We start from the raw sequence: 16,769 nt of genomic DNA, 5'->3' as shown, positions 1-16,769 counted from the left end.
TGTTAAGTCCCATAGTGCTTAGAACCATTTGAACCATGACAGCAACGCCAGCATGTTGAATAATGCTTTACGTGCAGCCACAGGACGTCGTGTTACGACTCAAACTGTGCGCAATAAGCTGCATGATGCGTAACTTCATTCCCGACGTCCATGGTGAGATCCATCTTTGCAACCAGGACAGCATGCAGCGCGGTACAGATGGGCCCAACAACATGCCGAATGGACCGGTCAAGATTGGCATCACGTTCTCTTCACCGATGAGTGTCGCGTATGCCTTCAACCAGACAATAGTCGGAGACATGTTTGGAGGCAACCCAGTCAGGCTTAACGCCTTAGACACACTGTCCAGCGAGTGCAGCAAGGTGGAGATTCCCTGATGTTTCGGGGTGGCATTATGTGGGGCCGGCGTACGCCGCTGGTCGTCATGGAAGGCGCCGTAACGGCTGTACGATACGTGAATCCCATCCTTCGAACCATAGTGCAACCATACCGGCAGTATATTGACGAGGCTTTCGTCTTCATGGACGACAATCCGCGCTCCGGTCGTGCACATCTTGTGAATGACATCCTTCAGGATAACGACATCGCTTGACTAGAGTCGCCAGGATGTTCTCCAGACATGAACCCTGTCGAACACGCCTGGGATAGATTGAAAACGGCTGTTTAAGGACGACGTCACCCACCAGCCACTCGGAGGGTTCTACGCCGAATCGTCGTTGAGGAGTGGGACAATGTGGACCAACAGTGCCTTGATGCACTTGTGGATAGGATGCCACGACGAACACAGGCATGCATCAAGGCAAGAGGACGTGCTACTGGGTATGAGAGGTACGGATGTGTACAGAAATCTGGACCACCACCTCTGAAGGTCTCGCTGTATGGTGGCACAACATGTAATTTGTGGTTTTCATGAGCAATAGAAACGGCGGAAATGATGTTTATGTTGATCTCTTTTCCAATTTTCTCCACAGGTTCCGGAAGTCTCGGAACCGCGGTGGTGCAAAAGGTTTTTTTGTGCGTGTATATTACCTAGTGAACTACAGGTATGTAATTGAATGCTTATTATTTCCTTGGATATGTTGTCAAGAGTTTTATAACTCTGTAGTTTGTTTCTCTATGTGAAGGCGGATTCCCTAGAAGACGAAGGAGCTAATTTTTTCTTTGAAACGGAAAACTGATTATAGAATGAAATTTTCACTCTACAGGGGAGTGTGCGCTGATATGAAACTTCCTGGCAGATTAAAACTGCGTGCCGGACCGAGACTCGAACTCGGGACCTTTGCCTTTCGCGGGCAAGTGCTCCAGGGTTCGCAGGAGAGCTTCTGTAAAGTTTGGAGGGTAGGAGACGAGGTACTGGCGGAAGTGAAGCTGCGAGGACGGGGCGTGAGTCGTGCTTGGGTAGCTCAGTTGGTAGAGCACTTGCCCGCGAAAGGCAAAGGTCCCGAGTTCGAGTCTCGGTCCGGCACGCAGTTTTAATTTGCCAGGAAGTTTGGAAAACTGATTGTTGACAAACAACAGATGTGTAGAACAATAAGAAAAGATATCTAGTTATGTTATGTATCATAACACATTTTGGAACGTACCTCGGTCCTAAGGTGATGTACGTGTAATATTGTTTTCAAATAATTGAGTTTGTACAGGGTCCGCAGTCGTCATAAACTTTTTGAGTTAGATAAGTTACCTACATCGGCTGTTATTAATTTTCATTTTATTAATCCTTTGTATACTAAACTTTTTTTGAGAGTGTAGCTATTTTCAACTGTTTAATCCGTTAACAACATACGTTTTGAGATACAGTCATATAAGCTTTCTTTTTAGTGGGAGTCCGTGGTTTGCTGGATTTGAAAACTGTAACCTGATATTCAGTGTAGTACAATTAACATCTAGCACACAAACAATGTTATGGTTCATAGCGCGACTATGCAGTACTGTTTGTACTGAACCAAACACGTATCATGGTTCAGCTTTTAAACTCGGCCAACAACAGACTATTCAGGAAAAACAATTATATGTGTGCAACCCAAAACACAACCGAAACATCGTAGTACACAAAAAATAAAGTGGATTTAGCAAACTTATTTCTTTTAAGAAGTATTGTTTTGAGGTCATTTGTAGTGTAATATTGTGTAGCATCGAATCACAGCAGTCAAAAAGGAAAAGTAAATGAATACTTTTAAACTGTAGTGGAGGAGAATACTAAAAACTAAACAGACTTACAGGATATGAATATAGGAGAAGATAAAAAAGTAGTGGAAATTATAAGAAATGAGAAAAACGTCTTTGTCGGCAGATACTGTACGAAGAAATTGTCTGCAGTCAAGAGTCATTGAAGGAAAGATTGCACGATAGAGAGGGACAGAATGAATACCACTTAGAATGCGAGATGATGTTATGAAAGCAGTAAGTTATTGACAGATCAAGGAAGAAGTGCGGGACGGAAGAAAGTGGGATGCAATTTGTCGATACCTCCCAAGAGAGATACTCCAAAGAAGAAATGTAGATGAGCAATAGTATCTCAGTGTTGTACCTAGACTCCCTTTGGAAAAGGCTGTAGTTAATTCAGCAAAACAACATTGTTTTCTGTCGCCTACCGAATGAGGTAGCGCAATGATTCGCACACTGAGCTTCCATTCTGGTGGACGACTGTTCAAACCCGAGTCTGGCCATCCTGATTTTGATTTTCTGTGGCTTCCTTATATCTCTGCAGGAAAGTGCCGGGTTTGTTCATTTGAAAGGGCACTTCCGATTTCCTTTCCCATTCTCCTCTAACCCGAGCTTGTGCTCCGTCCCTAACGACCTCGTTGCAGACGGAACTATAGAATTAATCTCGTCCTCCTTTCTGTCGCCTGATAGAGCATTGCTATAGAACAAAAACAGTGGAGGACTCAATATCGAACCCTGAGGGACGCCCGTTGTAGTTTCTTCCTGTATTTATGGCGTCTTTGCGCATTTCATGTTTCGATACAATGTTACACGCGGAGCCGACGCTGCGTCCTCGTGGAAAGTTTTACGTTGTGTTGCTCGTGCATAAAAAACAAGCTTAGCGGAGATTCCATACATCAGCCGTAAAGACGGCCATTAAGTGGAAGGAGCGCTTATTAAGCACAGTTACGGCGGTGAGAGGGCGCGCATCCGGCTGCCGCGGCCCATAATTCGCTCCGGCAGTCCTTCCGATCGAGCGGCCGTCACCTCCGGGACGATCACGAGCAGCTGATTACGCTTATGTAATCCATAATCCAGCGTCAGCCGGCGTGACGAGCGCTTTCTCCATTCCGCTGTTCCCGTAATTAAGTGCAAAACTGTGGACTGCCCTTGCGCACGGCCTCTTCCATATAAACCGTCTGGGAACCGTTTTTAGATTCGGCCATCTCAACCAGAGAAGTGTAGTATACGGCTGGTGCTCTTACGATATTACCATATCCGCGACCTATCTGTGGTCGTCAGACTCCTGCAGTCACGCCTTATACAAGGTCCACTCACATTAATGTGAAAACTGCCTGTGTTTGACGTCAATGTGCATTGACCACTTACAGACAGCAGGTTGCAGCACGAGAAGTGGAGGGTATGTAAAGCGTGGGGCGGGGGGGGTGGGGGTGGGGGGACGACACGCTGCAGTCGTTGTAGTACTGCAGACGTGGAGAGAGTTATATGGCGTCCAAACGGGCATGATCATTGGCTTTCGGATCAAGCGTGAAAACATTTCCGAAACGGCTAAATCTATAAACGGTTCGCATGCTGGCTGGTTAAATTATACTGTACATACCCAAATGACGCTAGCCAGAACCGACGTCGAGTCATCTGTGATATATGACAGGGATGACCGACGGCTTTGGAGATGTGTACGAGCGAATAGATGCGCAACTGTTGGGCAGCCGACAGTCCAGGTGAATCAAAGGGCTGTCAACAGTGTCTCCTCAATGACCGTTCAGCAAGCGTTGCTGCGTACGAGCCTCTTTTGGTGAATCGAGGTGGACTCTCAAATTTGTCCGCAGGGTGTGGTGTATCACACGTCGTACGAACAGTGCTCAATTAAACAGACAGATTTTTTTGTTTACTGCTATTGCATCCCCCCGCGCTCCATATGGGCGGGGGTCTGTCAGCGGTACAGGCAACCCTCTCTCCAACCAATGGAAAACAGAATATTAAAGTAGATGTGAAAACAAGAAACAGATTGTGTATATATATACCCTAAATTTAAAACTTTTAAAAAGTGAAAAATAAAATGGAAGTTTTGAGATGTACAACGGATGACTTTTTGCAATGGTAGTTAAAAACAGTGATAGTAAAAGGTAAAATGAAATACAATAAGCGAACGTTTAAAACATTTGAAACATGCTGCCAAAACACTGACATGTAAAAGAGGCACTTTCTGGCGCAAGAAATTGGAAGGACCTGCCACGTCATAAGGAGTCAGTTGCTGAAACAAGGATGGACGGGGAAGAGGGATAGAGGGATGGAATAGAGAGGGGAATTGATGACACTGATAGTAGCTGGGAGGAGTGGGTAAGCAAAGGCAGAAGGAAAAAAGGGGGAGAAGGAAGCCCCGATAAGGAGGATTTCATGGGGTGGATCTATAGCTGGTAGGATGAGTAAATATCTACGCGGCGCTCATGATAGAGGGTGGAGATGGATCAAGTTTCTTTGGAAGATCATGTGGAGAGGGTGTAAGTGAAGGGTTGGTGAAATGTGTTGGTAAAGGTGAGGCAGTTTATGAGGACTGGAAAGTAAAGGGGAAAAGGTATGATTATTGGGGTCGAGTTTGTGGATGGTTTAGATTGTTCGGAGGTTGTTCAATGTGATTGAGGAGAGGCAGAAATGTGATGAGTTGGTAAAAGATCCTTGTGGTGGAATGTAAATGTGGTGTCTTGCCCACACGGCGCTAATAGGGTGCCTACGGGATGAAGCGTTCTCGGAATGCTATACAACAATTCCATCAAATAACATTAGTAGTTTTATTTCCAGAAAGCAAAGTGACAATACTTAACTTGCCTATAGAAAAAGTCTCTAGCGAGAGGCGACATGAAAATAATACAGTCTGATAGCGAAGCACTAAACACGTTGCACTCTCGAGACGATCTAACCCCAAGGCTAGCAGGAGCTGCGTATATATTCACTTGCTGCAGGGGGCGCGACTGGTGCGGCGCGGTACGATTCCGCGCCCTGTTGGCAGCCCTTTCTTCACTGCCTTCTCTGCTTTTGCGTGCCGCTTCTTCGTTCCGGCGTTTATGGTTACGCTGGAACATTCCTCCCCCCACCCCTACCACCAAAAGTGAAGGACCGTCGTCGTGTATGGTGCGGCAACGGCGGGGTATGCAGGAGAGTGGACGCTCTGATGAGCCAGAAACTGTAGCTGCAGGGGACAACCAGCTTCCGGGCTTACCCCGCCATCCGGCCTGCGCTCTAGCGGAAACGTCCCCCGGAAAACGACCAGATAAGTACGCGTCCACCCCCTGTTGCCATGGACCAGATGAAGAAGGCGGCGACAGCTGCGGTGTGGGCGGGTCCAGCTCTATGGGTAAGACGAGAGGAGGCGGAGAAGGCGAAGGCTCCGTCTCCATCGGGTTGTCCCGCGGTGTCGTGATGACACCCTCTGGCGGCTGCTGCGGCCTCGGTCCTCTGGACCCGTCAATCTGGGCGAAGAGAGACTGAAAGATCATCGTGTACGTGGCAGAGGCGAAGTGATTTTGATGGCGGCGCTGCAAACCATCTGGACCAGAAACAAGATACATGCAAGGGCAGAGTCGACGGACGATCTCGCCTCTCGCCCACCGTCTGCTGCCGCTGAAAACTCTGTAAAAGATAATTGGCGCGAAGCGATGTATGCGGATGCTGGATGCTGAGGAGGGTGGAACAGGTGGATAAGTCTGCGATGGCGGCGGCCGTGAACCAGTTCCACCGGCGATGGTCCATCTCGTGGGTGGGAACGATACGAGGCCAGAAATCGTTGCAATGCTCGATCCCTGGTGTTTGCGGAGCGAAGTTTAGCCATCTGATGCTTGAATGTCCTGACCAAACATTCCGCTTCGCCGTTTGACTGTAGTTGGACGGTGCACTAGTTAGATGCTGTATGCCATTGCGTTCACAGAATGAATGAAATTCGTGTGACCTGAACTGAGGTCCGTTTTCTAACACTATTACTTCAGGTAAACCTTCTAGGCAAAAAATCGATGTCAACACCTGAATTGTGCTACGTGACGTCGTCGAGTTCATGGATACAGCAAAGGGAAACTTACTATATGAGTCAACCACAATTAACCAGCGAGTGTTCCAAAAGAGACCCGCAAAGTCTATGTGCACGCATTGCCATGGCGGTTGCGACTTGCGCCAAGCGAGGAACTTTTCTGGCGGAGCGGACTGATTTTCCGCACATGCGTGACACTGTGGCGTCATCTGTTCTATTTGGGCGTCCATGCCCTGCCAAGTACAGTGTCGACACGCTAACTGTTTCGTACGAACAAACTCCCAGTGTCCTTGGTGAAGTAACTGCAACACTTCTTTTTGCAAGGCTTTAGGGATCAACACAGGTTACTATCCTCTGTTATTTTGAACAAGAATCACACTTTTTTGTACAGCGAGGCTATGCCGACGTGCAAAGTATCGACGCACAACAGAGTTCGTCATGCTATTCAATGAGTGAGGCCATAGTTGAGCAAAATGTTCAAATCGGGATCAGCTTCCGTGGCCTGTGCAATTTTCTTATAGTTCGACGGAAAATATTGAAGCAATTCAGAATCCTGCGCATCGATATGATAACAAGATGCAGCAGAAGCGTAAAAGTCTGTGTCAGGGCCAATCGGAAGGCGTGAAAGTGAGTCCGCATTACCACGTTGAGCCGTCGGACGATACACTATCTCGTACTGGTATCGAGACAATAATAATGTCCATCTTTACAATTATTTCGGCAGTTCGTACAGGAACCGGTTTCGTCGGATGAAACAATGACTGCAAAGGCTTGTGATCCGTTACCAAGTAGAATTTTCTGCCATACAAATAGTGGTGGAATTTTGTGACACTGTACACAATAACCAAAGCCTCTTTTTGAATTTCTGAATAGTTACACTGAGCTTTGGACAACACTTTTGATGCGAAAGTGATAGGTCTGTCTCTACCACCAATCCTGTGCGAAAGCACTGCATCGATTCCGTAAGAGGAAGCGTCAGCTTGCAACACTACCGGTTTTCTAGGATCGAAGAGAACTAAGCATCCATCACTGAGCAACGCATCTTTAAGTTTTTGAAAATCTACTTGGCACTCATCTGTCCAAACAAAGGAGACATTCCTGCGACGCAAGCGATGCAATGGAGCTGCGATTTGTGCGGCATTCGGTATGAACCGAATATAATAGTTCATTTTTCCTAAAACTGACTGTAATTCTGTGATATTACGAGGAACTGGCTAGTCTCGTATGGCTAACAAATGCGACTGCAGCGGATGTACACCTTGACTGTTTATGACATGACCAAGATACTGCTACTCAGGTTTAAAAAAATTACACTTGTCCAGTCTATACTTTAGTCCTTCATCAGATAACACAGGAAACAAAGCACGTAAATTTGGAATATGTTCTTCAGGTGTACGACCTGCTACTACAATATCGTCAAAACAATTTGAACAGTTTGGTACTTGTACAGCCAGCTGTTGCAAAACCGTTGGAAAATGGCGGGTGCGGGAGCACTGCCAAAAGGAAAACGCAAATACGTAAACAAGCCCAAATGAGTATTCACTACACACACTTATTGAGATTCCTCATCGAGCGGTATTTGAAGATAAGCGTCGCGCAAAGCAATTTTTGAAAAATAGCGTCCAGCGCTTAATTTGTCCATGAGATCTTCTGGGCGTGGCAGGATAAGTGTCAGTGACAGTCTGTGGGTTGACTGTAGACTTAAAGTCAACACAGAGGCGAATGCGACCTGAAGGTTTGGGGAGCAAAACCAGTTGACTTGCCCATTTACTAGCTGATATGGGGGCTATCTCGCAATTCTTTAAGTTCAGCAGCGACTTTGTTCCGTAATGCAATGGGAACAGTTCTGGCCCGAAAAAATTTCGGTTGAGCATTGCCTTTCAGCTTAATATGTGCAAAAAAACTGTTAGCTTTGCCTAAACCTTCAGAAAAGACTTCCGGGAATTCTTTGAGCAAGCTAGCTACACTAGCAGGCTAGCTACACTGTCTTTTGCATTGAATGCAATGACAACACATTGTCCTGAACGTTAAATCCAAACAAGTCAAAAGAATCGAGACCAAATATGTTATACACTCACGTGATTGTAGCACTGTAAATGTCACTGTTCGCAAATTCCAGCGATAGACGGCAGGCAAAGTACAAGTTCCGCGAACGGTAATGTCTTGCCCATTATAAACCGTCAGTTGCGTGCTAGTTGTATACATGCGTGGGCAGCCTAACAGTTCATATGTTCCCAAGGAGATATGTGACGAAGGCACCCGTGTCCAATTGAAATTTCACACGTTTCCCACAAATAAGTAAATGAACAAAAAGTTTGTTTAACTGACGTAACACTGACGAAACTGCACGCTTGCTGATTGCAGACTTGGAATATACAGCATTAATGACATGGGCCTTGTGACGAGAGTTCTGTGAGTGAGCCCGCATCTCGTGGTCGTGCGGTAGCGTTCTCGCTTCCCACGCCCGGGTTCCCGGGTTCGATTCCCGGCGGGGTCAGGGATTTTCTCTGCCTCGTGATTGTTGGGTGTTGTCTGCTGTCCTTAGGTTAGTTAGGTTTAAGTAGTTCTAAGTTCTAGGGGACTGATGACCATAGATGTTAAGTCCCATAGTACTCACAAGGGAACCTCCCCATCGCACCCACCTCAGATTTAGTTATAAATTGGCACAGTGGATAGGCCTTGATAAACTGAACACAGATCAATTGAGAAAACAGGAAGAAGTTGTGTGGAACTGTGAAAAAATAAGCAAAATATACAAACTGAGTAGTCCATGGGGCACATAGGCAACATCATGGAGAATGTGAGCTCTGAAGCGCCGTGGTCCAGTGGTAACGTGAGCAGCTGCGGAATGAGAGGTCCTTGGTTCAAGTCTTCCCTCGAGTGAAAATTTTACTTTCTTTATTTTTGCATAGTTATTATCTGTCCGTTCGTTCATTGACGTCTCTGTTCACTGTATAAGTTTAGTGTCTGTGTTTTGCGACCGCATCGCAAAACCGTGCGATTAGTAGACGAAAGGACGTGCCTCTCCAATGGGAACCGAAAACATTTGATCGCCAGGTCATAGGTCAACCGATTCCTCCACAGGAAAAAAACATCTGATATATTCTATACGACACTGGTGACGGCATGTGCGTCACATGACAGGAATATGTTGTCGATCCACCTAGCTTGTACACTTGGCGAATGGGTAAAAAGATTCTTCTACCTTGCCCGATTTAGGTTTTCTTGTGGATCTGATAATCACCCCCAAAAAAGTGATGAAAACATAAGAGTTTGTCACATAAACTGAAAATAAAAAATTAAACTTATTACTCTACGGAAGATTTGAACCAAGGACCTTTCGTTCCGCAGCTGCTCACGCTACCACGAGACCACGGCACTCCTGCGCGCCCAATGTCATTGATGTTGCTTATCTTCTCATGAACTATTCAGTTTGTATATTTTGCTTATTTTTTCACAGTTCCACACAACTTCTTCCTGTGTTCTCAATTGATCTGTGTTCAGTTTTTCAAGGCCTATCCACTGTGCCAACTTATAACTAAATCTGAGGGGAGTGCGATGGGGAGGTTCCCTTGTCAGAGCCAGTTCTGTGAGTGAGCTGAATGCTTATGTTTGTTCCGTTACAAACATACGGATTGCACATGTCCTTTCCTACCACAAGCATAACACGGAGCTTGTCGGGAGGGGCAGTCTTGCCGTTTGTGCCTTGTGTAACATCGAGGGCAAGACTTAATTTTGTTCGCCTGTGTAGCCGCCTGTTTAGCGAACTGTCTATGCGGCGTGGGCAGGCATTGTTTACTTGGCGTGGCTAGCGCACGCCACCGTTGCGGAATGGGGCGATCACAACTAAGGAACTCAACCCGACAAATACCTGACTGTTCAAATGTACAAGCCGACAAGGCACCAGAATCGTACTGTTCTAATATTTGCTTTACCTGTTGAAATGATGGATCGGACTGTTTCAAAATTTTTTCTCTGATTTTGACATCAGGCACATTGTACACGATCGCATCACGCAACATAATTTATGAATATAAAGCACCGCAAGCACAGTTAAATTTGCATTTCCTCGTCATACGGTGGCCGGGGTGGCCGAGCGGCTCTAGGCGCTGCAGTCTGGAATCGCACCACCGCTACGGTCGCAGGTTCGAATCCTGCCTCAGGCATGGATGTGTGTGATGTCCTTAGGTTAGTTAGGTTTAAGTATTTTTAAGTTCTAGGGGACTGATGAACTCAGAAGTTAAGTCCCATAGTGCTCAGAGCCATTTGAATCTTGTCATACCCTGCAAATCTGTTACCCACTCACGATATGTCTGTTCTGAGCGTTTTCTGCAATTAAAGAATTGATACCTAGCTACTACCGCATTCACTTGTTGGTCATAATAGTTTATTAGAGAGACGATAACCGATCATAATTAAGTTCCCTCGGAGTGGCGTTCGGAAAAACGTTTGCTGATGAGGCGAAACACTGCGCTTCCTATCGTTGACAATAGATAGGGAAGTTTTACAGTACCTGGAATGTTGTGGGCGAGCAAATGTGCCTCGGACTGGGACAACCACTGAAGCCATTCTTCTTCGTGTTCACTTAACTTTCGAAAAGATGATACAGCAGCTGTAGTCGGCGGTGCTGGTTCTGTCGGGCGCGCAGCACTGGCGAGTAGCCGATGGACTGCATTGAGAAGAGTCGAAATCCGGTTTGCCTGAAACTAAAACAACTGCATTAGCTGTGCGGCATCTAAGGCTAGCGGTTGTGACGCCTGAGCAGGGGGCGGTGCAGGTGCGGGGGGAGGGGGGCGGGGCATATTCGAAGACACAAATGCAAGAAATATATATGGCAAGCAAGGTAAAGAATGACAAAATCAAAGAAATGTTCTGCAATGGCCACCTGAAAACACTGATTAGCAAAAACGACAAGAAACTGTTAAAGCAAAGCGAGCGCCCCTTCAAAGTAAAGACAAAAGAGAATTAAGGCGCCTGCACATAAAAAGACACACAAGTCCGTGGCCGGCAGGCACGTAGTTTACGCGACAAGACTTGTCGCCAGTTGTGGTGTCTTGCCCACACGTCGCTAATAGGGTACCTACGGGATGCAGCGTTCTCGTAATGCTAATCAACAATTAAATCAAATAACACTAGTAGTTTTATTTCCAGAAAGCAAATTGACAATGCTCAAGTTGACTATAGCAAATGTCGCTAGCGAGAGGCGACATGAAAATAATACAGTCTGATAGCGAAGCACTGAACACGTTGCACAGAGGGCCATCTAACCCCGAGGCTTTTTTTTTTCTTTATGTGATATGGTACAATACAGCACATTGATCTTTTCCGGTCTGTGTTGGTGAGGCAGTAAATTCATCCACAGGGCAGTGACGTTGCGTCACTGTAATAGACTTTGGAAGTGTGGCGGTGGGACTTGAAGTCCTGTACCACCCTCCAACGGTGGCAGTACTACATAAGTCAGGCAGAAAAACTTAGCCCGACATGCGCAGGTAGGGTGGGAAGCTAATGGGTGTAGAACGGGGGGATAGTCCCGCCAAAGGATGCGTCCGTGGTGGGCGTGCCAGGACTATCGTTAGGTGTGGTCAGCATCCTATTCCTCTAGGATGGTTAGAGGAACCGGATGTCGACGCCAGCGACGTGGAATTGTGGTCCTTGCGTGGCGTAACCCATGGACAGTGTCCCGCAGGGCATCAACTTTCTCATAGAGCCGCCGCGCGTTTTTGCGTATGGTCGTCTTCAGGGAGACAATATCTGCCTCGTCGTGGAGAGTTACAATTCTCGAGAATGGCGGGGCGCGCAGGCTCCACCTGATAACCTTGTTCTGCAGGCACTGCAACGTCCACATCTTGGTGACACTAATCGTGGCCCACGCAGCGGAGCCATACGTGACGGCAGGCAGGATAACTGCTCGGTGGATGCGGAGCTTGGTATGCAGGTTAAGTTCCCTACTGCAGAAGAAGGGGTACATAGCCCTGGTCAGCTTTTGCCCCTTGTGAGCGACATACTCCGCATGACAGTGGAAGAGCAACTTGTGGTCCATCTGGACCCCGAGATAGGTGGTCGTCGGGGACCAGGGCACCTGTACGCCTGCAATCGAAGTATTGCAACGGAGGACTGGGCGCTGTTTGGTGAAATAGACTGCCGTAGTTTAGGTGGCATTGAGAGCTATTTTGTTTGTTCGGCACCAGGTGATGGTGGCGTCCACCTGTCACTGGAGGCGGGCAACGATGGTATCAGTGATCCGCCAGTGGTATATAGTGCTATGTCGTCAGCATATTGTGTCATATTGTGTCAGGTGGCACTCGGGGATGACTGGCATAGCATTCACATAGATATTAAAAAGGGTGGGAGACAATACCGATCCTTGTGGAGAGCCCGCCAACAATTGGCAAATGCCGAAATGCATTCCCTGTTGAGCCACTAGGAAAGTCCTACTGCAGAGGAAGTCATCCACGATTTTGACATAAATATCGGGTACAGGAGTCTGTGTCAGCATCTTGTGTGATAGGTTGTCTTGCCAGATGTTGTTGTAGGCGTGCTGCAAATTCACAAAAACGGCAGCTCTCGACTTGGCGATGTTGAAGCCTTTTCTGACGTGTTCAGTGAATCGTAGGACCTGAAGTTCACCAGAGAGGTGCGAAGTGAATCCAGACTGTTCAGGTCGGATCGTCCCAGCCGCCGCCAGAGGTTGCGAAAATCGGTGGAGGGTCACAGATTCAAGGACCTTCGTTATAGTATTTAGGAGGCTAATGGGCCTGTTCTTGGTTGGGACCGTAGGGTCCTTGAACTGCTTGGGGATCGCAATCAGCTTGGTTTGTTTCCACTGAAAGGGGAAAAGCCCAGTTGTGAGACATCAGTTTAAAATCTTCGTGAATAAGATGAGAGGCGTGCGCAGAAGGTGGCAAATAAGTTCATTTAAAATTCCGTCCAATAGAGGGACCGACCGGCCGCGTTTCCGTCGCAGGATACGCTGAATTTCTGGAGCAACAGCTGTCAGGACATCGTGTTCACCATGTAGTTCGTCCGGAGAAAGGTCCTGGACAAGGGGGCGGTTTTGAGCCTCGAACGCATTTGCCAGCGTTTCCAAAATTTGGGGGGTATCATATGATAAGCCCGCTGCCGTGCAAATAGGATGGGCATTCGCCAGCATAGAACGCTGCAGGGCGCGAATGACAGCCCAGTCAGACTTATGGTGGAGGAGGAAAGCGGACATCCTGTCTTCGCATTGTTCAGACCTCTAATCGGCGCGCCGATAGCAGAATTCGCGCTGGAGGCGTCTCATTTTACGTTTGTCCCGAGGATCGCGAAACTGCTTCTACCGCCAGCGGTAGCGGTTCTTTTGCACCTTCAGTTCCCGTAACAGGGGAGAAAAGTCGGCCTGGAGGGTTAAAGCCCGAGGTACAGAGGAGGTGGAGAGTTTCACTGCTTTCTGTATTTTGGCAGTAAGGTAATACATGGTACAGGCTATATTAGTTGGCGTTGTCAACTCGAGGTCGTGTCGAGTGGTGTTATTAAGTACTTAGGCAAACTTGTCCCAATTGGTGAGGGTCACAGTGGAACGAACACCAAATGAAAGGGCAGCATTGGTGAGCTGCAGGAGCACTGGGTCATGGTAAGAGGCCAGTTCGTGGAGAACTTCCAGTGAAAACTGAGCGGCGATGTTTTTGAAGATGGCCAAATACGGAACGTATGGCTGGCAGAGAACGGACTCGGATATGGGTAGGTTCGTGCGGGCCATGGGCCAATGGATATTAAGTATCCTCCAGATCAAGGAGGAGCCGGCCTTTGGTGTTAGAGACCCGAGAATGCAAAGCCGGGTGCTTGGCATTGAGATCTGCCCCAACGATGAGCCTATCGAAGGATGTCAATGTGTGGAGGTCCGCTTCCAGCAGTGGCTTATTTGGGCTCAAATACGTTGCTGCGAAGGTAATAGCACCACGACGTGTGGAGATAGTAAAGGCTGTGGCCTCTAGTGTTTCATTGGCTGGAAAGTCTCTTGGGTATGGACAAGAGCGTTGTTGAGGAACACTGCCGTGCCTCCACCATGGTGGCCAAGGCGGTTAGATCGGTAATACACCATATTGCGAAGGCGGAAATCGTCCGTTGCTTTGAGGTGTGTTTCTGTGACCAGTAAAACATCCACATGATGGTATGAAGGAAGGCGTTCAATTCTGTCTTCATCTGTTTTATGCCATTGGCACTAAGAATGAAGGTGACAAGATCCCGAGGGGGCTGGTGATGGCGTGGTGGTCGATTCGTAATTACAATAGTTGACTAAACCCTTCCACTAGGGCGATTACCTTGGAGAGCCCTTCCTCCAACCGACGGATTTTGAGTGCAGTGTCACAAAGAACGGCCTGGACGTGGGGTTTCGTGAAGAAGGAGATGACCTGGAGGATTTTGCGTATGACCTCCCGAAAGGACGCATCAATCTCCACCACTGGAGGAGGGTCCGAGGTGGGCTGCTTGCCCTGTGGCGGGCAGAGGCGGGTGTAGGGGGGGTTAGAGGGCCGGGATCCAGCCACAGGTGGACTGGAGGGGGCTGCAGCTGTCTCCTGTAGTCAGTGAACAGTGGAAGCCATCACGGAAGATGGACAATAAGGAGGAGACTGGGCTTCAGCAGCAAAGGATGTCATGGGAGTCTGGGCAGAAGGGATCACAGGTGCCACATAACTGTCCGATGCCTGAGTGGCTGGTACCAGAGCAGCTGCTGATGGCAGCACACCAGGCTGTCCCCCGCAAAATAGGAAAGTTACTCGTGTCCCGTTGCTGTGGAGGAGGTCGATTTGTTCTTGGTTTCTTTTTGGGAGGACGAGAAGACTTCAGCGCCTCCTGGTAAACGGGGCACCACTTCCAGGATGACATGTGTTGGGGATCGTGGGTCGTGCCCAAACACCTGGTGCAGGTACTTTGACCGTAACGGTCCTCCAACAGCCTCTGTTGATGATGTGCAGACACATAGCCTGGAAGCACGGAAGGAGACATCACAACAACATAACTTTTCAAAACCTCGTTCGCTTCAGTGCTGCTTTGTTTAGAGGATCGGATTGCAGTACAATGATATCTCAGACTCTGTAATCCAGATTATTTGTGTACTGCTTTGTACATAAAATTCGGGAAAATAAATTTATTTCAGTCACATTTAAGCTCTCGAGACAAAACATTAGCCGTCCTAACAATACAAAAGGTTACAAGAGTCATCAAGTGCGAGAATTATCGCAGAATCAGCTTAACAGCTCATGCATCCAAGTTGCTGACAAGAATAATACACAGAAGAACTGAAAAGAGAATTGACGATGTATTAGGTAACTATCAAAAATGGTTCAAATGGCTCTGAGCACTATGGGACTCAACTTCTCAAGTCATTAGTCCCCTAGAACTTAGAACTACTTAAACCTAACTAACCTAAGGACATCACACACATCCATGCCCGAGGCAGGATTCGAACCTGCGACCGTAGCGGTCTCGCGGTTCCAGACTGCAGCGCCTAGAACCGCACGGCCACTTCGGCCGGCTAGGTAACTATCACTTTGGTTTTAGACAGGTAAAGGCACCACCAGAGAGACAGTTCTGAGGTTGTGATTCTTGAAGTTTTCCCGGCGTATTGAATGATCGATGAGATTTCGGAATTGCAGCCGGATCATGTTGACTTGTTGCCATGATATTTCGGCTGGCAATCGTCCAGACATCTTCAGGTGAGTGTGCGTCACTGGAGACTGCAAGTTCCCGGAGTCAGCTTTATAGCAAAAAATTGGCGCGAAAACGCATCCGCATTGGCCTCCGTCACAGGAGCGTCCTGTATTGAAACCCGCGCCCTCTGGAGTTACTGTTGTATCCGTGACGTGCAGGCGCATGCGTAAAGGTGAAAACTAAATGTCCGCCCTCTGTCGGAATGTCGCTAAAAACAGACATCAGATGTCGCCAGACGTGTCATTATGAATAGTCTTCTCTCAGAGGAAATTAGAGAGATCACCGGGTCCCAAGCCTTGTCCAGTTGAAAACCGCCATTACGATTTATAAGATTTTGCGCTAGGCATATTTCCACAGATTATTTAATTACTGAATTACTGGACATTGCTATCCATAGTGTAAGTGAAGAATAATTACAGGATGTGTTGGATGGAATGAACAATCTAATGAGTACGGCATATGGATTGACAATAAATCGAATAAAGATGAAAGTAATGAGAAGCAGCAAAAATAAGAACAGCGAGAAATTTAACATCTGGATTGGTGATCATGAAGTAGATGAAGTTAAGACAAAATAACCAATGACGGACGGAGCAAGAAGGACGTAAAAAGCTGACTAGCTCTGGCAACGACGGCATTCCTGCCAAAATGAAGTCTACTAGTGTCATACATAGACCTCAATTTGAGGAAGAAATTTCCGAGACTGTACGTTTGAAGCACAGAATTGTAAGGTAGCGAAACCTGAACCGTGGTAAAACCGAAAAAGAAGAGAATGGAAGCATTTGAGATGTGTTGCTATAGAAGAATGTTGAAAATTCATAAGACTGTTGGGGGGTTCTCCGCAGAATCGGCGAGGAAAGAAATGTACGAAAAACATTGACAAGAAGAAGGGATAAGA

Source organism: Schistocerca nitens, chromosome 2 (genome assembly GCF_023898315.1).
Source record: "Schistocerca nitens isolate TAMUIC-IGC-003100 chromosome 2, iqSchNite1.1, whole genome shotgun sequence".
Lineage (NCBI taxonomy): Eukaryota > Metazoa > Arthropoda > Insecta > Orthoptera > Acrididae > Schistocerca > Schistocerca nitens.
Note: the sequence above shows the minus strand (reverse complement) of the source record.